The sequence below is a fragment of the Desmodus rotundus genome, chromosome 11 (genome assembly GCF_022682495.2).
Source record: "Desmodus rotundus isolate HL8 chromosome 11, HLdesRot8A.1, whole genome shotgun sequence".
Classification (NCBI taxonomy): Eukaryota; Metazoa; Chordata; class Mammalia; order Chiroptera; family Phyllostomidae; genus Desmodus; species Desmodus rotundus.
In genome coordinates this window covers 66,772,330-66,779,181 of record NC_071397.1, presented here as the reverse complement: position 1 = coordinate 66,779,181, position 6,852 = coordinate 66,772,330, and the positions used below count along the sequence as shown (strand labels likewise).

Here is a 6,852-nt window from a genome sequence, read left to right as displayed (position 1 = left end):
TGGTGCCTATTGTGCTTTTATGGTCTGTTGACTTAATGTGATTTTCTAAACTCCATCTTTGGTGTATAGATATTGTACAAATGATTTTTTTGGCCTATAATTTGTTCTAGATAATAATACTTGATATCACACCAGGAAATATCTGTGTAATGTAAATTTCAATGTTAAATTATTTATTGCATATAAATTTTCTATCAGAAGGGGATCAACACACTGAATGCACTAATTCTGTTATAATAGAAAGTTAATGGCTTATTCCAACAGATTTTGCAAGAACAAAGGGCCATGCTAACCCTGATAACAGTATGCAATTAGCCAAACGCCCAGGAAATAGGTTTTCTAGAGTCCACATTAAGTCTGCAGAGCTACAAAGGTAGCGGCTTCTTTCTAAGCCATATTCCTTATTGGATTATTACCATTAAACCTGCAGAGAGATGGAGCTGAAAGTCAGGAATACACTTGGGTGACTAGAGGTCTTCTGAGACAAGTCGTCTACTTAGTGAATGCCGAATACTAGCGCACGGCTCATACTTCCTTAATACTAGGGAAGTGTGCATGAGAAGTCATTGAGCACTTTTCTAGTTTGGAAATTAGATCTGAGCAGGCAGCATGCTGGCTAGTAATGCAGATCCAAATTATTGGCTCCTGAACACATATTTCAGGAATGATTCCACTTTCTTTTGGTAAATAAGAAAGCAAACAGCTATCCAGCCAGGCAGGGTTCTAACCAGGCAGGATTCTAACCCAGCTTCTGCTGGATTTTAGCCATGACTCTGGCTTTATCAAAACTAAAACTGTCTGCTCTTCAAAAGACACTGTTAGGAGAATGAAAGGCAAATCACAGACTCGTATGACATGTTTGTGAACCACCTGTCTGATAAAGGACTTGTATCTCGAATATGTAAAGAATGTTCAAAATGCAATCATAAATAAAAGTGATACAATGTAGGCAAAAGATTGAAAGAGAAACTCCATCAAAGAATATATATGGATGGAAATAAGCAAATGAAAAGATACTCAACATCAATAAATTGTAGGGAAATGCAAATTAAACCCAAGAGACACAGCTATATACCTATCAAAATGTACACAATTTAAAAGACTGACCTTGCCAAGTTTTGTGAGGATGTGGAACAACTCTAACTATCATAAACCATTATAGAAAATGTTAAATGAGGCTACTGTTTTAGTAAATTGTTCTTAAGAATTTGATTGTGTACATACATATTATCAACCATCCTACTCTTGAGTTTTTCTGCAAGAGAGATGAATGCAAGTGTCCACACAATGACTTAAATGTGAATGTGAGGGTGACTTTACTGGTAATAGTCAAAAACTGGTATCAGCCTAAATGTCTGACGGTCAGTAGGTGACTGGACACATAAATTGTGATGCAGGCGTGTACTGTAGCATTACTCAGCAATAAGAACGAATGAATGACTAATACGTACAGTTAGCATTGGTGAACTTTAAAATAATTATGCTAAGTAAAAGAAGCCAGACAAAAATGAATACATACGGTTTGATTCCATTCATATAATATCTAACAAATGCAAATTAATCTAGAGTCACAGAAAGGAGGTCAGCGGCTGTCTGGACACAGACTCGGGAAGGAGCAGGAGGGGGACCTATACTGGGGTGCATGGGTAGTGTTTTGAGGTGATGGATGTCTTGATTGTGGTTTTGGTTTCATAGGTATAAATATAGAGGATGTCAAAACTTCCTAAATTGTGTACTTCAAGTATGTGAAATTAATTGTATGTTAATTATACCTCAGTAAAAGTATTATGTGCTCGCTTCGGCAGCACATGTACTGAAATTGGAACGACACAGAGAAGATTAGCGTGGCCCCTGCGCAAGGACACGCAAATGCGTGAAGCGTTCCGTAAGAGTATTACAAACCATAAAAAGGCTCTTAAAAATTCATGCTCCTTCTTGAAGAAATAATTTTTTCAAATATGTGACGCTGAAAAAAATTTCTTTCACTTCATGAATTTTTCCTCTGTCTTACAATTAGAGATATGGCCATCTTTCTGTGTCATACCTATCTCTCTTACATTACATATTACTTTCTATCTTCTATTTTTAGTCATTGATGTTGATTCACTTAGTTTTTGTTATAAGTGAATTAGAACATGTTATATATTCCAGGCACTGTTCTAGCTTCTAGAGATACATTAATGAAAAAAAACAACCAACCAAACAAAAAACAAAAACCAGTGATTTTCCTGATGAAGTTGATGTTCTAGAGCAGGGGTGCCCAACCTCTGGGCCCCAGGCGGTGGACCGGTACGGGTCCAGGTCTGTTAGGAACCAGGCTGCACAGCAGGAGAGGGGCTTGCATATAATGTGCTCAGTCATCTCGAAACCATCCCCTATCCCCTGTCCATAAAAAAAATTGTCTTCCACGAAAACAGTCCTAGTGGGAAAAAGCTTGGTAACTGCTGTTCTAGAGGCACACAGACATTGATACATTTCAAAACAAATTACTGAGACTGTTGCCGAAAGTGCTATAAAATGAGAAGTGAAGGGGCCTAGGAGAGGGTGTCACAGAGACCCGACCCGGTCTACAGGGTGCTGGAAGTCTTGCTTGAGGAAGTGACACTTGGTGTGAACTCCTGAAAAAAAGGAGTGGGCTCCATTATGGATGCTAAACACGTCGCCTATCTCCAGGTGGATGCTCTATATATGTTTTTGAATTAGGTGGAATATTTCCTTGTATGAAGTTTAATAATTTGGTAATTTATTTCTCCCCTTTTCAAGGTAACCTCTGAATATTTAAAGCACTATTTAACAAGCCAAAGTGGATTTACTTGGATTAAAATTTTTTCACCTCCTTACTTTTTTGTATCTCTTTTAAAATGTTGATATATCTCTATTTTTTCCTAATTTTTTACTTAAGTCACCATAAACCCATGACAAAGTTGTACTAATTGAAGACAGATAATTGAGGGAAAAATGTACTTTATTAAGGAGAGTATCTAAGTTACATGTTCACTTTCCATGTTGTGCTAATTAATTTTGATTGATTAGTGTCTTTGAGACAGATATTTTCTTTTCTCATAATGTTTTTTCCCCTTAAGCTCAAGAAAAGCAAGACTGAAGAACCAAAGTGCTCACAGCAGCTTAGTGTCTCTGGACGCCCTTCCTCTTCCCATCCTCCCACTTGAATGACCAGCTGATAATTTCCTCCGGCCAACAGGCCTGCATCTGGTGGCTTCATAAAGAAGGTATTGTATCAGTTTTCTTTTTCTCATGTATCTATCTGGATTTGTATCAGGTGTTTTTCAAATAAATTTCAACTGATACTTACTCAAAGTCAATACTCTACCCCAAATGTTCATTGTCTCTCATCTAACCTAGACAGGTAAATAAATTCAAGATGCTGTCATTTTGAAATGACTATTTAAAAATTAGAGTTGAAGCTATTTTAGATATGATAATATATTTTGATTTTAAAAATTGCTTCTAAAATCTTACTTTTTATTTTCTTTTGTATATTTAGGTGCTTAGTCCCAAGCTATAACTCACTTGGAAGATCAGGTTACAGCAGAATTTGCTGTGTAAACTCTGAAACAGCCTTCAGCCCAAAGCAATAAAACCAGAGCTGATCTAAAGATGGGCATCAAGAAAAACAAGGAGCCTTATTTAATACTCTTCTGCACCAGGGCCTGGAGCAAGGTAAGATGAAGTTAGATGTTACTTCCATATTACCAATGGGGAAGAGAAAAATCTTGCAAAAGAACCATCAAAGAGGTTGGAGGTACAGAACATTGAGAAAAAAAATTTTCAACCAACACGCATTTTCTTTGCCTCTCCCTTCCTGATGAGATTCTGACTTGCTTTCTTAGAGGATGTCCACCTTATCTCCCTCACAAACCACTTCCGTGTCCCCTTCAATGCTTTAGTGAACCTCTGTTACAGAAAGAGGTACTTTCCTAGACCTCATGCACGTCGGATGGTGGAAAAAAAAAAAAGGCTAGGGCTGCAACATAGAGGGATCAGAAATGGGTAACTCAGTGATCTCAGCTCTGCTGTGTACCAGGATTACCTGGGGAGCTTTTGAAACATAGTAATCCCTCCCACCCCCTGCCCTGAAACTCTGATTTAAATGATCTGGAGTGAGTCCAAGTACTGGCACTCTTAGAAGTTTCCTTGCAGGCAGGGTTGAGAATCAATGTTATAAAACTTATCATTATCCTGTTATTCATATTTTAAACAAATGTTTTTGTAGTCTTTATGACCAATACACCTTTTCTAAACATCCTTTCCTCTCAGTTCTGCTCATTGATCAAATTCATATTAGACCAAAGGAAAAGATATAGAAAACTGTTTGTCATCTCTCTGGACACTGGCTTAGCACCTGCCTGATAGTAATTGCTGTGAGGCTGAGCAACTGACAAGCCAAGGCACCACATCCCCCATTCACACCATTGAAAGGGCTGCATAGTGAGTAGTGCGGAGTGGCCTGGCCTAGGGCTTGTCTCTGAATGGCAGTTTTCATGAAGGACTTTTGTTGATTGAAAAAAAATTACTTGAAAACTTGGAGGTGGAGCTGCATATGATTTGTGTTCTACAAGGCTATATAGCCTTGGATGCTGAAATAATGCTATTAGGGAAAAAGAACACCTGACTGACCTCTGAGTTAGAGGTTCAGCAGACTGAGCTTAGTGAAAGATGACAGAGACAGTGGCAGCCACCAGCTCAAAGGCACCATTGCATAGTGAGTGGGGAGAGTAGTAGGTTGGAAAAGAAAAGACTTGGGTTATCCTCATTGTTTTGTCACAAAGGAACCTTGTTACCTTGAGAAGGTCCTTTGGCCTTTGGTGTTTTCTTTTCCTTCACCTAAGGGGGCTGGGATGGGATTAGATGATATCTAAGATATATTATAGCTATAATATTATATAATCCTTCAAGGTATATTGGTGAATGTTTATTGATAAATATAAGAGAGATGTTGGAGAAGACAGACACTCTTCACCTATTTAAAATGGTCATAGACTGTTAGAGCCAGAACTGAGCCAGTCACCCATGTAGCGAGCACCTCTTGAGAGTAATGGGCTGGGCAAGGATGGAGAGTTGAGCATTAAGAGAAGCCAGTTGTGGCCCCTGCCTTTCCCAGATTGGCACCACATTGAAGGGCGGAGGAAACCACTGGCTGGTTGAAAGTCAGCACAGATGAATGATTTAGCAGAGGTTCAAGTCTCAATGGGGAAACAGAGGGAGAAATAAAGACCATTAACTCCATCAGGATGATTAAGAATGGCTTTACAAAACTTGCTTTTATTCCTTGAAGGTATTGGGAGACATTCGTTTGTGGTGGTGGGCTCTTGGAAAAGGCACCTTGTCCTTTTTTTGGTAAACCCTATGGGTTAGCCAGGCACCTGTGTTGGCTGGGTGCTCAGTACATGTTTCTCTTGATTGATCAGAGAATAGAAATTATTGTTGGTATTGCTTTCAAACCTACTCTATCCAAAAGCAGCATTAGCAATGGCTCGATATCCGCTGTATGGATTTGTCGCCGTATTGCAAAGAGCAAAGCCATCTGGTGGTGCCTCACCCCAGGTCCTTGCTGCACTGCACTGGATTCTCATGTAAGAAGTGCATAGTAACGTCCGTGTGTTCCGATGGCACTTTCACAAACCGCGGTGAGGGTGTGGTGATCATCAGACCAGAGTCTGGATGAGCAGCTTCCTGTACCTCACACAGCTTCTCTCTCATTGTGGCAGCCACTGCAACTGGGACAATAAGCTCTGTCACTGGAGTGTGGTGACAGTGCCAGGAAGAATTATAAACAGAATGTACCCGAAGAAGCTGTTGGTGCTTGTGTGTGCCAAGAAGAACAGATGGTACCACAGAGGGTGTTTAGGAAGGCCATTAGGACAACTTAAGTTATCAGAAGACTGTGACAGCAGACTCATGATGCGCAACGTGATGAGCTTCGGCAGTGGAACGACAAGGAAGTGGGTGCAAAGAAATGAAATGAAGTTAGGTGCAAAGTCAAGATAAAGATAGCAAAGGCATATTCTGTATTTGGGGTATATGACAAAGTTAAGAACTCAAGAAATGATACATATTGTTTTAAAAACTACATTAATTGGGGGCAAGGAGGAATATAGGTACAAAATGTTGGCATAGGAAGTCTCTTCTACTAGCAGGGGCCGTCTAGGTTCTAACTAATGGGGATACCCAGGTGTGACCTGTAGGGAGGAACATCGAATGCAAGGAAGTGGCTATGAAACAAGTTCATTGTAAAAATGAGCCAATTCCATGCTCAATTCCCTGCTGATGTCTGAGGCCCAGAGATCAGAGTAGAGTGTCTGTACACTGGGTAATATTAGCTGTAGGAGACCAGAATCTGGATGTTATTGAGATTATAAATCAGAAAGAGATAAGCAAATTTTGGGGGAATCAGAGTCACTCCTCACACTTCTCAAGGCTTCAGTTCATCTCTTAGCCCTGATTCTGAGGCCCATCATACTCACCCAACCCCAGTTAAAATGAGTTTAATCCTTTTATTCAGTATACTGACTATAATCCTTTTATTAAGAGATGACAGCATTTACAGTGATGCTAACTTTGAAATTAAGAAATCATAGAATGTTAGCAAACAGCTATGATGAGCAAAGACCTGTGCATAAGGAAGGGTTTGGGAATGAACATGGAAAGGAGCCAAATATAGTCCCTACCCCTCCCAGTGGACATGGAAGGGCAGAAGCACCCACTCAAAGGGAAGTCAAATGGAAGATGAATGATTTAATAGGCTACCGTGTTCAGCGGGGAAATGAGAGAGAAAAATAAAAGTCTTGTAGATAAAATTCTTCAATTGATGGAAGAGGACTGGGAAGTCCA

The 6,852-nt window shown here is 39.7% G+C and overlaps 1 non-coding gene across 1 annotated transcript; it reads left to right on the top strand.

The window, feature by feature from the left end:
• The first annotated feature begins 1,789 nt into the window (after window positions 1–1,789).
• On the top strand, window positions 1,790–1,893 carry LOC112297464 (U6 spliceosomal RNA). Its single transcript, XR_002974035.2, has one exon. It is a non-coding gene; the product is annotated as a U6 spliceosomal RNA (small nuclear RNA).
• Window positions 1,894–6,852: the final 4,959 nt, after the last annotated feature.